Here is a 16,499-nt window from a genome sequence, read left to right as displayed (position 1 = left end):
TCCGGTGAAATTGCAGAGCGCGAAATACAAAAATTGTAATATTAAACATTCATGAAAATACAAGTGTCATACATCATTTCAAAGCTTAACTTCTTGTTAATCCAACAGCGTTGGCAGATTTTAAAAAAGGCCTTACGGCGAAAGCATAGCATTTGATCTTCTGAGGACAGCGCCCCACGCCAAAATACTTTTCCAAACCAGCACAGGCATAAAAAAATCCCAAATAGCGATAAAATAAATCACTTAACTTTGAAGATCTTCCTCTGTTTGCAATCCCAAGTGTCCCAGCTACACAATGAATGATCATTGTGTTCGATAAAGTCGTTCTTTATATTCCAAAAATGTCAGTTTAGTTGGCGCGCTTGATTCAGTAATCCACTCGTTCAACATGCATACAAACGAATCCAAAAAGTTACCGGTAAAGTTCGCCCAAACAAGACAAACGATGTTTCTAAATAATCCTCAGGTATTCTAATATCTAAATATAATATATATATATACATATTTAAGACAGAGAATAGTATGTTCAATAGGGAAGATAAATAACGAAGAGCCCGCTCTCTTTCACGTGCGCAACAAGACTATTTTTCCAATGGGGGACACCTTGGAAAAACTACAAATACTTGTTCATTTTTCAAAAAAAAAGCCTGAAACCCTTTCTGAAGACTGACATCTAGTGGAAGCCATAGGAACTGCAATCTGAGAGGTATTATTTTGAATTTCCTATAGGCTGGCATTGAAATGGCCTGTGATCTCACCCAAAAATATTTAGGGTGGATTCTCCTCGGGTTTTCGCCTGCTATATCAGTTCTGTTATACTCAGACATTATTTTAACAGTTTTAGAAACGTCAGAGGGTTTTCTATCCAATGCTACCAATTATATGCATATCCTAGCTTTTGAGCCTGAGTAACAGGCAGTTTACTTTTTGCACGTCAGTCATCTGAAATTCCGAACAAAAACCAGTCTCCCGAAGAAGTTAAAGTACTCACATTTTTCAATTCCTCATCAATCCACGGAGCCTTAACAGTTCTAACAGTCTCTTAACAGGTGCATGTTTATCAATAATTGGATGAAGCAATTTCATAAATTCATCAAGTGCAGTGTCTGGATGCTCCTCATTAATCACATCAGACCAACAAATATTCCACATAAGTCACAGCAAAATCTTTTGTATGATCTCTTATATACTATTTTAGGCCCAGCTGTTGGACCTTTAGCTTTCCTGGATATAGCCACTACATTGTGATCACTGCATCCAATGTGTATGGATATAGCTTCAGAACAAAGTTCTACAGCATTAGTAAAAATGTGATTGATACATGTGGATGATCTTGTTCCTGTAGTGTTTGTAAACACTCTGGTAGATTGATTAATAACCTGAACCAGATTACAGGCACTGGTTACAGTAGGAAGCTTCCTCTTCAGTGGACAGCTTGATGAAAACCAGTCAATATTCAGGTCCCCAAGAACCTGCAACCACAACACTTCAATAACACTTGACATTAGATCTTCTCTAAGCATTACAGGGTTATGGTTCTGAATATATATATATATATATATATACTGCTCAAAAAAATAAAGGGAACACTTAAACAACACAATGTAACTCCAAGTCAATCACACTTCTGTGAAATCAAACTGTCCACTTAGGAAGCAACACTGATTGACAATAAATTTCACATGCTGTTGTGCAAATGGAATAGACAACAGGTGGAAATTATAGGCAATTAGCAAGACACCCCCAATAAAGGAGTGGTTCTGCAGGTGGTGACCACAGACCACTTCTCAGTTCCTATGCTTCCTGGCTGATGTTTTGGTCACTTTTGAATGCTGGCGGTGCTTTCACTCTAGTGGTAGCATGAGACGGAGTCTACAACCCACACAAGTGGCTCAGGTAGTGCAGCTCATCCAGGATGGCACATCAATGCGAGCTGTGGCAAGAAGGTTTGCTGTGTCTGTCAGCGTAGTGTCCAGAGCATGGAGGCGCTACCAGGAGACAGGCCAGTACATCAGGAGACGTGGAGGAGGCCGTAGGAGGGCAACAACCCAGCAGCAGGACCGCTACCTCCGCCTTTGAGCAGGAGGAGCACTGCCAGAGCCCTGCAAAATGACCTCCAGCAGGCCACAAATGTGCATGTGTCTGCTCAAACGGTCAGAAACAGACCCCATGAGGGTGGTATGAGGGCCCGACGTCCACAGGTGTGGGTTGTGCTTACAGCCCAACACCGTGCAGGACGTTTGGCATTTGCCAGAGAACACCAAGATTGGCAAATTCGCCACTGGCGCCCTGTGCTCTTCACAGATGAAAGCAGGTTCACACTGAGCACGTGACAGACGTGACAGAGTCTGGAGACGCCGTGGAGAACGTTCTGCTGCCTGCAACATCCTCCAGCATGACCGGTTTGGTGGTGGGTCAGTCATGGTGTGGGGTGGCATTTCTTTGGGGGGCCGCACAGCCCTCCATGTGCTCGCCAGAGGTAGCCTGACTGCCATTAGGTACCGAGATGAGATCCTCAGACCCCTTGTGAGACCATATGCTGGTGCGGTTGGCCCTGGGTTCCTCCTAATGCTAGACCTCATGTGGCTGGAGTGTGTCAGCAGTTCCTGCAAGAGGAAGGCATTGATGCTATGGACTGGCCCGCCCGTTCCCCAGACCTGAATCCAATTGAGCACATCTGGGACATCATGTCTCGCTCCATCCACCAACGCCACTTTGCACCACAGACTGTGCAGGAGTTGGCGGATGCTTTAGTCCAGGTCTGGGAGGAGATGCCTCAGGAGACCATCCGCCACCTCATCAGGAGCATGCCCAGGCGTTGTAGGGAGGTCATACAGGCACGTGGAGGCCACACACACTACTGAGCCTCATTTTGACTTGTTTTAAGGACATTACATCAAAGTTGGATCAGCCTGTAGTGTGGTTTTACACTTTAATTTTGAGTGTGACTCCAAATCCAGACCTCCATGGGTTGATAAATTTGATTTCCATTGATCATTTTTGTGTGATTTTGTTGTCAGCACATTCAACTGTGTAAAGAAAAAAGTATTTAATAAGAATATTTCATTCATTCAGATCTAGGATGTGTTATTTTAGTGTTCCCTTTATTTTTTTGAGCAGTGTACATACATACATACATACATACAGTTGAAGTCGGAAGTTTAAATACACTTAGGTTGGAGTCATTGAAACTAGTTTTTCAACCACTCCACACATTTCTTGTTAACAAACTATAGTTTTGGCTAGTCGTTTAGGACATCTACTCTGCATGACACGAGTCATTTTTCCAACAATGTTTTACAGACAGATTATTTTACTTATAATTCACTGTATCACAATTCCAGTGGGTCAGAAATGTACATACACTAAGTTGACTGTGTATGTGTAGTGCTGCAGAGATGGTTGTCCTTCTGGAAGGTTCTCCCATCTCAACAGAGGAACTCTAGAGCTCTGTCAGTGACCATCGGGTTCTTGGTCACCCCCCGATTGCTCAGTCTGGCCCTAGGAAGAGTCTTGGAAGTTCCAAACTTCTTCCATTTAAGAATTTTTGAAGCCACTGTGTTTTTGGGACCTTCAATGCTCCAGAAATGTTTTGGTACCCTTCCCCGGATCTGTACCTCGACACAATCCTGTCTCGAAGCCCTATGGACAATTCCTTTGACCTCAACACTTGGCATTTGCTCTGACATGCACTGTCAACTGTGGAACTTTATATAGACAGGTCTTTCCAAATCATGTCCAATCAATTTAATTTACCACAGGTGGACTCCAAGTTGTAGAAACATCTCAATGATGATCAATGGAAACCGGTTGCACCTGAGCTCAATTTTGAGTCTCATAGCAAAGGGTTTGAATACTTATGTAAATAAGGTGTTTCTGTTTATTTATAATACATTTGCTAAAATTTCTAAACCTGTTTTCACTTTGTCAGTATGGGGTATTGTGTGTGGATTGATGAGGGGGGAAAAAATATTTAATACATTTTAGAATAAGGCTGTAACGTAACAATTTGTGGAAAAAGTCAAGGGGTCTGAATATTTCCCGAATGCACTGTATGTATCCCTCCACATTCCTCAAACTCCAGTTTTTGGTTACCTTTTTACCAATGTCTATGGATTGTACAAGGACTTTAAGTTTGAACTCCTACTAAATCTATAATATCTCCTGTATTGTTCTGCTCTCTTTATAGATTATGCTGATGCCGTTGTAAGAACCTGGAGATCTTCACTGGTTCTGAGGGAGGTGACGTTGCTACAAACAATGCCTGGGACAGCTTCCAGCGCTACTGTTATCTGGAGAACAGCCAGAGAGTGGTCAAGACATCTGCCACAACTTCATCTTTAGTGTGTCAGCTCTGCTGCACCTGGGTGCTAAAGGTATGGCACCGCACTCCCAACAGTTGTGAATGCTTAAACATACATGTATGCTCATTTGTGTTTCTTAAAGTGGCAATTAGCAGTTGAAACAATAACAAAGCAAACTCCCCGCTGCCATGTTGGTGAAAAGCTGAGGGATGGGGCTGGAGAAATGTAACCAACTTCATAGACAGAGCTATTGATGGACCATTGCGCCTCCTAAAACACCATTGGAGGAGACGACCCGTCTCCTCGCCTCAGACCTCCAATGGGTTTTGAGAAGGATGCAAGTGAGGAGTTGAGCAGAGATTAATTGTATCTGTTTGCACTTATATCTTTGTTCTGCTTGTGCTCTTTCAACAGATTGATCTGGCTTGCTGATAACGTCTGATCTGATGAGACTCCCGATGTGATTTGACTCCTGTATTAATGACTTCAATAAAACTTCCAATGCCAAATTGAGATTGGTATTCAAATCAAATCAAATTTTATTTGTCACATACACATGGTTAGCAGATGTTAATGCGAAATGCTTGTGCTTCTAGTTCCGACAATGCATTAATAACCAACGAGTAATCTAACCTAACAATTCCACAACTACTACCTTATACACACAAGTGTAAAGGGATAAAGAATATGTACATAAAGATATGAATGAGTGATGGTACAGAATGGCATAGGCAAGATGCAGTAGATGGTATCGAGTACAGTATATACACATGAGATGAGTAATGTAGGGTATGTAAACATAAAAGTACATAGTTTAAATTGGCTAGTGATACATGTATTATATAAAGATGGCATAGAGTACAGTATATTAAGTGGCATTGTTTAAAGTGGCTAGTGATACATTTTTGATCAATTTCCATTATTAAAGTGAGCTGGAGTTGAGTCAGTATGTTGGCAGCAGCCACTCGATGTTAGTGGTGGCTGTTTAACAGTCTGATGGCCTTGAGATAGAAGCTGTTTTTCAGTCTCTCGGTCCCTGCTTTGATGCACCTGTACTGACCTCGCCTTCTGGATGATAGCGGGGTGAACAGGCAGTGGCTCAGGTGGTTGTTGTCCTTGATTATCTTTATGGCCTTCCTGTGACATCGGGTGGTGTAGGTGTCCTGGAGGGCAGGTAGTTTGCCCCCAGTGATGCGTTGTGCAGACCTCACTACCCTCTGGAGAGCCTTACGGTTGTGGGCGAAGCAGTTGCCGTACCAGGCGGTGATACAGCCCGACAGGATGCTCTCGATTGTGCATCTGTAGAAGTTTGTGAGTGCTTTTGGTGACAAGCCGAATTTCTTCAGCCTCCTGAGGTTGAAGAGGCGCTGCTGCGCCTTCTTCACAACGCTGTCTGTGTGGGTGGACCAATTCAGTTTGTCCGTGATGTGTACGCCGAGGAACTTAAAACTTACTACCCTCTCCACTACTGTCCCGTCGATGTGGATAGGGGGGTGCTCCCTCTGCTGTTTCCTGAAGTCCCCAATCATCTCCTTTGTTTTGTTAACGTTGAGTGTGAGGTTATTTTCCTGACACCACACTCCGAGGGCCCTCACCTCCTCCCTGTAGGCCGTCTTCGTCGTTGTTGGTAATCAAGCCTACCACTGTAGTGTCGTCCGCAAACTTGATGATTGAGTTGGAGGCGTGCATGGCCACGCAGTCGTGGGTGAACAGGGAGTACAGGAGAGGGCTCAGAATGCACCCTTGTGGGGCCCCAGTGTTGAGGATAAGCGAGGGTGGAGATGTTGTTACCTACCCTCACCACCTGGGGACGGCCCGTCAGGATGTCCAGTACCCAGTTGCACAGGGCGGGGTCGAGACCCAGGGTCTCGAGCTTGATGACGAGTTTGGAGGTTACTATGGTGTTAAATGCTGAGCTGTAGTCGATGAACAGCATTCTCACATAGGTATTCCTCTTGTCCAGATGGGTTAGGGCAGTGTGCAGTGTGGTTGCGTCGTCTGTGGACCTATTGGGGCGGTAAGCAAATTGGAGTGGGTCTAGGGTGTCAGGTAGGGTGGAGGTGATATGGTCCTTGACTAGTCTCTCAAAGCACTTCATGATGACGGAAGTGAGTGCTACGGGGCGGTAGTCGTTTAGCTCAGTTACCTTAGCTTTCTTGGGAACAGGAACAATGGTGGCCCTCTTGAAGCATGTGGGAACAGCAGACTGGGATAAGGATTGATTAAATATGTCCGTAAACACACCAGCCAGCTGGTCTGCGCATGCTCTGAGGATGCGGCTGGGGATGCAGCCTTGCAAGGGTTAACACGTTTAAATGTTTTACTCACGTCGGCTGCAGTGAAGGAGAGTCCGCAGGTTTTGGTAGCGGGCCGTGTCAGTGGCACTGTATTGTCCTCAAAGCGAGCAAGGAAGTTATTTAGTCTGTCTGGGAGCAAGACATCCTGGTCCGCGACGGGGCTGGTTTTCTTTTTGTAATCCGTGATTGACTGTAGACCCTGCCACATACCTCTTGTGTCTGAGCCGTTGAATTGCAACTCTACTTTGTCTCTATACTGACGCTTAGCTTGTTTGATTGCCTTGCGGAGGGAATAGCTACACTGTTTGTATTTGGTCATGTTTCCGGTCACCTTGCCCTGGTTAAAAGCAGTAGTTCGCGCGTTCAGTTTCGTGCGAATGCTGCCATCAATCCACGGTTTCTGGTTTGGGAATGTTTTAATTGTTGTGGGTACGACATCGCCGATGCACTTTCTAATGAACTCGCTCACCGAATCAGCGTATTCGTCAATGTTGTTGTTGGACGCAATGCGGAACATATTCCAATCCACGTGATCGAAGCAGTCTTGAAGCGTGGAATCAGATTGGTCGGACCAGCGTTGAACAGGCCTGAGCGCGGGAGCTTCTTGTTTTAGTTTCTGTCTAGGCTGGAAGCAACAAAATGGAGTCGTGGTCAGCTTTTCCGAAAGGAGGGCGGGGGAGGGCCTTATATGCGTCGCGGAAGTTAGAATAACAATGATCCAGGGTTTTACCAGCCCTGGTTGCGCAATCGATATGCTGATAGAATTTAGGGAGTCTTGTTTTCAGATTAGCCTTGTTAAAATCCCCAGCTACAATGAATGCAGCCTCAGGATATGTGGTTTCCAGTTTACATAGTCAAATAAAGTTCGTTCAGGGCCATCAATGTGTCTGCTTGGGGAATATATACGGCTGTGATTATAATCGAAGAGATTTCCCTTAGATAGATAATGCGGTCAACATTTGAATGTGAGGAATTCTAAGTCAGGTGAGCAGAAGGACTTGAGTTCCTGTATGTTGTTATGATCACACCACGTCTCGTTAATCATAAGGCATACCCCCCCGCCCCTCTTCTTACCAGAAAGATGCTTGTTTCTGTCGGCGCGATGCGTGAAGAAACCAGCTGGCTGCACCGACTCCGATAGCGTCTCTCGGGTGAGCCATGTTTCCGTGAAGCAAAGAACGTTAGTCTCATGTCTCTCTGGAAGGCAACTCTTGCTCTCTTGTTGTCAAGAGACTGGACATTGGCGAGTAGTATGCTAGGGAGTGGTGCGCGATGTGACCGTCTCCGGAGCATGACCAGAAGACCGCTTCGTTTGCCCCTTTTACGGCGACGTTGTTTAGGTTCGCCGGCTGGGATCAGATCCATTGTCCTGGGTGGAAGGCAAAACACAGGATCCGCTTCGGGAAAGTCATATTCCTGGTCGTAATGATGGTGAGTTGACGTTGCTATTATATTCAGTAGTTCCTCCCGACTATGTAATAAAACCTAAGATTACCTGGGGTGCAATTGATAAACAATGGTAGTTCACCGTGAGACAATTACTATAAAACAAATCTGTTTTCCTCAGTGAATGCATGGTGTTTTGTCCTCAGTCCTCCTTTTGAATGTTGTATGTACTGATTCAGTTGTAAACGACCGTCGAATCCATCCTCACATCCTCGATCACCGCAACGGAGTGTCTGGTCTTCTGAGAGGTTCCTTGGCTGCCCCCTGCCCTCCATCGAGGTCCTGCAGGGCATGGAAGCGTGCAGGAAAGATCATCGCCGACCCCTCTTCCAAAGGCTCCCCTCTGGCAAATGGTTCAGGTCAATCACGACCAAAACCTCCCGCCACCTGAACAGTTTCTTCCCCAGCGCCGTGGCCCTCACCAACTGGCCACCTGGTCCACGGATCATCCTCTCATCCACAGACTATGTACCTTGCACTATCATCCCAGAACTGCACATTGCTCTTCGCATCTCTTACATGCATCATTTATGTATTGTAGCTTAACGTTTTTAGTTTAGTGTTCATTGTATGTACACTGTGGATCTACATCTATATTTGGTCTGCCAGCACCATTTCAGAGTCACATTCCTGTACATGCAAATGTATTTGTCGAAATAAAGCTGATTCTGACATGTTAACCTGAGTTTAGCTGATTTAGTATTCATGTCATTCATGTCATGCTATACACCAAGTCACTTGGCTCTGTCATATCCTCACATGGTCTCTCCTATCATTGCTATGCAGACGACACACAATTAATCTTCTCCTTTCCCCCCTCTGATAACCAGGTGGCGAATCGCATCTCTGCATGTCTGGCAGACATATCAGTGTGGATGACGGATCACCACCTCAAGCTGAACCTCGGCAAGACGGAGCTGCTCTTCCTCCCGGGGAAGGACTGCCCGTTCCATGATCTCGCCATCACGGTTGACAACTCCATTGTGTCCTCCTCCCAGAGTGCTAAGAACCTTGGCGTGATCCTGGACAACACCCTGTCGTTCTCAACTCACATCAAGGCGGTGACCCGTTCCTGTAGGTTCATGCTCTACAACATTCGCAGAGTACGACCCTGCCTCACACAGGAAGCGGCGCAGGTCCTAATCCAGGCACTTGTCATCTCCCGTCTGGATTACTGCAACTCGCTGTTGGCTGGGCTCCCTGCCTGTGCTATTAAACCCCTACAACTCATCCAGAACGCCGCAGCCCGTCTGGTGTTCAACCTTCCCAAGTTCTCTCACGTCACCCCGCTCCTCCGCTCTCTCCACTGGCTTCCAGTTGAAGCTCGCATCCGCTACAAGACCATGGTGCTTGCCTACGGAGCTGTGAGGGGAACGGCACCTCCGTACCTTCAGGCTCTGATCAGGCCCTACACCCAAACAAGGGCACTGCGTTCATCCACCTCTGGCCTGCTCGCCTCCCTACCTCTGAGGAAGTACAGCTCCCGCTCAGCCCAGTCAAAACTGTTCGCTGCTCTGGCACCCCAATGGTGGAACAAACTCCCTCACGACGCCAGGTCAGCGGAGTCAATCACCACCTTCCGGAGACACCTGAAACCCCACCTCTTTAAGGAATACCTAGGATAGGATAAAGTAATCCTTCTACCCCCCCCTCCCCCTTAAAAGAGTTAGATGCACTATTGTAAAGTGGTTGTTCCACTGGATATCATAAGGTGAATGCACCAATTTGTAAGTCGCTCTGGATAAGAGCGTCTGCTAAATGACTTAAATGTAAATGTAAATGTCAGTTTACATTCTATTATTTGGGACTGGTTATGTATTGTATGAACTGTAGCAGGTTGCAGATTCTCCCCTTTGTGTCTTCATATTCAAATTCCCCATGTGCTGAGTGTCTCCCCTTGGGATTAATACCCTAAATATTGGATCCTGCCTTCAATTAGTGGACTTGTTTTATGGTGTTTGCTAGAGCTGATTGCTTTTCGTTTTACAGATTAATGTTGGCTAACCAGTAATTAGCTAGCTAACTTTAACAAGTATATTCCACTCAAGGTATCTATGTATTTATTTTAAATTCCTTCCTGTGTGTACCTAGTAGTTCGGTGCTTACTGTTCAAGTCTGCTAGCAAGCTAAACAGACAGCTCTGTAGTGCATCATTTTGAAGGCACGCAAACGGAAGGCTCTTTATAGCCAATCACAACACTGGACTGGCCAACGGCAGGAATTTGAATCACGGTTCTTTGCTTACAGCTCTATATGTATTGTTTAAGGGTGCAATATGCAGAAATTGCTCTGCCATTTCCTGGTTGTTAAAATTATATTTTGCCTAATTTAAGTTTGACAAAACGAACAATGTAGAGAATCATACCATCCAAACTGCTGGGAAATATCTTTCCAATAACCCCAAATATTGTATTTTCAGCTGGTGTACAAAACCAGAAATGATACACTGAAGTAGTGCATGAGAAGCATAGAAATAGCGCACATAAAACAGATATACTGCTTCTTAGGCTTGCTGTCAATGAGAATGACAGATCTATAACTCACATTTCTATGTGAATTTGGTTGGGTTGCCCAAAAGTTACATATTGCTGCTTTGAGACTATCTGAGCAATGGAGGAAACAGAACAGCTGGGTAATTTGTCATTTTTAATGATTGTTTTGAGCTAAGTCTAATAGTACATTTTATAGATTATATAATAAACAAATTGTATTTTAAGATTAATGTTTTTGATCACTTAAAAGTTTTCCTTTGCTCTCACATTCCACTGTTTTGGTTCAGTGATGTTAGAAAGCGCTATATGCATCACTGGTGTTTAAAATGAAAAGGCACCTGCAAAATAAAATATCAAATCAAATTTTATCATAAAGCCCTTCTTACATCAGCTGTCACAAAGTGCTGTACAGAAACCCAGCCTAAAACCCCAAACAGCAACCAATGCAGGTATAGAAGCACGGTGGCTAGGAAAAACTCCCTAGAAAGGCCAGAACCTAGGAAGAAACCTAGAGAGGAACCAGGCTATGAGGGGTGGTCAGTCCTCTTCTGGCTGTCCCTGGTGGAGATTATAACAGAACATGGCCAAGATGTTCAAATGTTCATAGATGACCAGCAGGGTCAAATAATAATAATCACAGTAGTTGTCGAGGGTGCAACAGGTCAGCACCTCAGGAGTAGATGTCAGTTGGATTTTCATAGCCGATCATTCAGAGTTTCTCTATATCTATTGTGTTGTGCTGTTACATTTGTATTGTTGACCAATGGTGTTTCATATAATTTGAGCTGCGTTCACCACGAGCGAATTCATCATTTCGCCTTGCCATGGTGCACACGGGCATTTCTGATAAGGCTTTGCTGTAGCCTACCTAAGGTTGCACCAAACTGCATGTCCTGTAGCTCACAGGCTGTCAATGACTAGCACCCAAGTAGATTGTGAGAAATAATCAGTAGGCCTAATATTACGTGATTAAATCTGAAATAATTATCCTCCCCAAGCTGCTTATAGGCATTTACCACCGTTCTGCATTTGCCATTTTTTTTCCCCAAATCACATTCTTAAAATGTCATAATTAATTTACAAAAGTAACAGTCCTGGTTGAGCCCAATATGTGCTTTACAGTTACAATTTAGCCAAGCTGTGTCTATGCGCCTATGGACCTTGCAATGTGTCATTTGCCTGCAGCTCCAAATCAAATTTTATTGGTCACATACACATGGTTAGCAGATGTTAATGCGAGTGTAGCGAAATGCTCCACTATCTCACTCTCTATTCCAGCACAGTCAGGGGTTCAGAGATGGTACAGGAAAGGGGTTCTCAATTAAGTTAAAATATCCTTGAATCTTGACTCAAACTCCAACTCTTCCAACACATGCACAAATGCATCATAGCTAAAATGTTGCAGTGTGTCTGGTTTAGATGTGGTGACTGCTCTTAATTTTGGGAAATGAACAAACTGTCAGGTATGAACCGTGTGATTTTATTTTGAAATGCTGTGACCACACAGCATTTTCCCCAGAGTTTTAGCTCTCCCTATGAGCTGGAGATTCACCGTGTTCAGGTGGCAGGTGATGTCAGTTAAAAATTCCAGCTTTAATATACACTGTGGATCATTCAGCTCTGGCTCCTCTCACCTTACTTGCAACAAATTCACAGATTTCTGGGAGAGCGAGAGAAATCTTTCCAAATCTCTGCCACGAGACAGCTCTCACCTCACTGTGAAATATCAAGTCGCCGTATTCTTTCTGGTATTTCTCCAGCAACTCGCGGAATTGCCGGTGATCCAGTGCCCTCCTAATAATGTTCACCACGCACACGACTTGCTGCATCACATTCTGTAAGTCATAGTCTTAGAGTTTAGCTACAAGTGCTTCCTGATGAATGATACAATGAAATGTAACACATTTGGGAATATTATCTCTCAGGCCTATGAGTCCCTTCTCCTTCCCTCGCATCTTTTATTTATTTAACCAGGTAGGCTAGTTGAGAACAAGTTCTCATTTGCAACTGCGACCTGGCCAAGATAAAGCACAGCAATTCGACACATACAACACAGAGTTACACATGGAATAAACACAACATACAGTCAATAATACAGTAGGTCTATGTACAATGTGAGCAAATGAGGTGAGATAACGAAGGCAAAAAAGGCCACAGTGGTGAGGTAAATACAATATAGCAAGTAAAACACTGGAATGGTTGATTTGCAGTGGAAGAATGTGCAAAGTAGAAATAATGGGGTGCATAGGAGCTAAATAAAGTAGGGAAAGAGGTAGTTGTTTGGGCTAAATTATAGATGGCAGTAATCTGTGAGCTGCTCTGACAGCTGGTGCTTAAAACTAGTGAGGGAGATAAGCGTTTCCAGCTTCAGAGATTTTTGCAGTTCGTTCCAGTCATTGGCAGCAGAGAACTGGAAGGAAAGACAACCAAAGGAGGAATTGGCTTTGGGGGTGGCCAGTGAGATATACCTGCTGGAGCGCGTGCTACGAGTAGGTGCTGCTATGGTGACCAGTGAGCTGAGATAAGGCGGGGCTTTACCTAGCAGAGACTTGTAGATAACCTGTAGCCAATGGGGTCTTGCAAGCCTCCCCCTTTCTCCCCTTAACATGATGGTCATTATGGCCAATCAGTTCTATTTTTGTTTCATCAGACCAGAGGTCATTTCTCCAAAAAGTACAATCTTTGTCCCCATGTGTAGTTGCAAACCGTAGTCTTGCTTTTTTATGGCGGTTTTGGAGCAGTGGCTTCTTCCTTGCTGAGCGGTCTTTCGGGTTATGTCGATATAGGACTCGTTTTACTGTGGATATAGATACTTTTGTACCTGTTTCCTCCAGCATCTTCACAAGGTCCATTGCTGTTGTTCTGGGATTGATTTGAACTTTTCGCACCAAGTACGCTCATCTCTAGGAGACAGAACGCGTCTCCTTCCTGAGCGGTATGACGGCTGCGTGGTCCCATGGTGTTTATACTTGCGTACTATTGTTTGTACAGATGAACGTGGTACCTTCAAGGCGTTCGGAAATTTCTCCCAAGGATGAACCAGACTTGTGGAGGTCTACAATTTTTTTCCTGAGGTCTTGGCTGATTTCTTTTGATTTTCCCATGATGTCAAGCAAAGAGACACTGAGTTTGAAGGTAGACCTTGAAATACATCCACAGGTACACCTCCAATTGACTCAAATTATGTCAATTAGCCTATCAGAAGCTTCTAAAGCAATGACATCATTTTCTGGAATTTTCTAAGCTGTTTAAAGGCACAGTCAACTTAGTGTATGTAAACTTCTGACCCACTGGAATTGTGATACAGTGAATTATAAGTGAAATAATCTGTCTGTAAACAATTGTTGGAAAAATGACTTGTGTCATGCACAAAGTAGATTTTGGCAAGTCCTAACCCACTTGCCAAAACTATAGTTTGTTAACAAGAAATTTGTGGAGTGGTTGAAAAACGAGTTTTAATGACTCCAACCTAAGTGTATTTAAACTTCCGACTTCAACTATGTCACCCAAGGCTGCGCCCCTGCCCAGTTATGTGAAATCCATAGATTAGGATCGAATTAATTAATTTCAATTCACTGATTTACAGTGTAAAAAAGACACAAGCCACAGTTTTAAAATCTCACAGTATCAACTTTGCTTTAGCTTTCCTTTATGCCTGCTATGTTACTGTAGACACAGTAATCTGAGCCATCCGATTGGCCAGTGGTAGGCCTATAGTGCAGTTAATTTTCTCTCCAGGCCCATCGGGAAGGCAGAGTTTATACCACATGAAACGGTTCAAAATGGGAACACTTCGCCTACTAGGGGCGCAGGTCAGCTGAATCGGGTGCACCTACCACCAACAGTGCAAGACAAATTAAATAGGAACGCAAGGCTTTATCGTTGGGTTTTTTACACAAATGTTTGTCGATCGCAATCAACGGGTTGGTGACCACTGGTCTAAGCTCTGAAACACAGCCCTAACAGGGAGGTCAGTGACCTGGTAGTGTGGTGCCTGGACAACCTCTCCATCAACGTCAGTAAGACCAAGGAGGTGATTGTGGATGACAGGAAAGAAATCCACATCGGCAGGGCTTCAGTGGATCGTTCCTTGGTATCCAAATCACTAAGGACTTAACTTCTTGCGGATCATTTGGACGCTACCGTCCCACCTGGCCAACATCCGGTGAAATTGCAGAGCGCGAAATTCAAATGACAAAAATCGTAATATTAAACATTCATGAAAATACAAATGTTAAACATCAGTTAAAAGCTTAACTTCTTGTTAATCCAGCCGCTGCCAGATTGTCAGATTTCAAAAAGGCTTTACGGCGAAAGCACACCATGTGATTATCTGAGGACAGCGCCCCGCACACAAAAGCATTGCATACATTTCCAACCAATCAGAGGCATCACAAAAGTCAGAAATAGCGATAAAATAAATAACTTTGAAGATCTTCATCTGGTTGTAATCACAAGGGTCCCCAGCTACATAACAAATTGTCCTTTTGTTCGATAAAGTCCTTTATATCCCAAAAAAGTCAGTTTCAGTAATCCACCGGTTTCCCTCGTTCAAAATGCATACAAATGAATCCAGTAAGTTACCAATAAACTTCTTCCAAACATATCAAACAACGTTCCTAATCAATCCTCAGGTACCCTAATATGTAAATACAATTTAAGACGGAGAATACCGGAGACCATTACCAGAGATTAATAACGAAGTGCACGCCCTCACCGGAACGCGCAACAAACACTACAGCCAAAATGGGAGCCACAACAAAAAGGTCATCCAATTGTTAAAAGGATTTGAAGAAATAGCCTACCTGCGTGTGGTCAACTATTTCAGCACCCTTTCGCGCTGCTCTGAGACAAGAATGGGGACTGGTCTTGATAAAATCAATGACATTTTTACTTTCACTGAATCTCCGTTTGGGAACTGGTAAGCCTACAATTAGGGTGTGGAAATGTTAGGATCATTTTGCTCTTCACTCGCAGTCACTTAGTAGCCTCCTCCCAATCGGTCACATTGTACAGCACCATGTTTTCCTAACGGAAACACTGAGGGTTTCATTTTTCGTTCTTCTTGGAATTGAAACACCATAATATTAATCAAATTAATTCAGCAAATTTTCTTAAAATCAATACCATATACTATGTTCTTACAAAAAAAGGTTTTAAATTCTCTAGTACAGCCAATATTAAAAACAGTCAAATGCTTCTCAAAGATGCCCTCTGGTGGTCAAACTAGCACTAGCTAGCATTAATGGCAACAATGGCTGACACTTAAATAATGTGCCATAGAATTATGCGACAGCCCACAAGCTGTGCTAGGGTAGGTTTTAATAATCAGAGTGGGTACGACATCTCCAATGCACTTATTTATAAAACGCACTCACCGAGTCAGTGTATAGGTCGATGTTCTCTGAGGCTGATCGGAACATATTCCAGTCCGCGTGATCAAAACAATCTTGAAGCGTGGTTTCCGACTGGTTGGACCAGTATTGAATGGTTCTCGTCACTGGTACATCCTGTTTGATTTTCCGCCTATAAGACGGTAGGAACAAGATGGCGCCGTGGTCGGATTTTCCGAACGGAGGGCAGGGGAGGGCTTTGTATGCATCGTGGAAGTTAGAGTAGCTGTGGTCGAGGATATTGCCGATGCGCGTAGCGCAATTGTTATGCTGGTAGGATTTAGGTAGCCTTGTCCTCATATTTGCTTTGTTAAAATCCTGAGCTACAATAAATGCAGCCTCGGGATATATGGTTTCCAGTTTGCATATAGTCCAGTGAAGTTCCTTGATGGCCATTTTGGTGTCTGCTTGAAGAGGAATGTACACAGCTGACTATAACTGACGAGAATTATCTTGGTAGGTAAAATGGCCGGCATTTGACTAAGGAATTCTAGGTTGGATGAGCAGGACTTGAGTTCCTGTTTGCGGTTATGATTACACCATGAGTCGTTAATCATGAAGCATACA

The 16,499-nt window shown here is 44.0% G+C and overlaps 1 protein-coding gene across 3 annotated transcripts in view; it reads left to right on the top strand.

Moving 5' to 3' along the window:
- The window catches only part of LOC120033367 (RNA-binding protein 45-like), a 33,510-nt gene extending 28,693 nt beyond the window's left edge, over positions 1–4,817 (top strand). For all 3 annotated transcript variants that reach the window (XR_005473949.1, XR_005473950.1, XR_005473948.1), the window contains 2 exons: positions 4,190–4,376; positions 4,719–4,817. The gene's annotated coding sequence lies outside the window, so the exon portion shown is untranslated. The remainder of the gene's footprint in view (positions 1–4,189; positions 4,377–4,718) is intronic.
- The last annotated feature ends 11,682 nt before the right edge of the window (positions 4,818–16,499 follow it).

The sequence above is a fragment of the Salvelinus namaycush genome, chromosome 40 (genome assembly GCF_016432855.1).
Source record: "Salvelinus namaycush isolate Seneca chromosome 40, SaNama_1.0, whole genome shotgun sequence".
In the NCBI taxonomy this organism is placed as follows: domain Eukaryota; kingdom Metazoa; phylum Chordata; class Actinopteri; order Salmoniformes; family Salmonidae; genus Salvelinus; species Salvelinus namaycush.
This window is presented reverse-complemented; position numbering and strand designations above follow the sequence as displayed.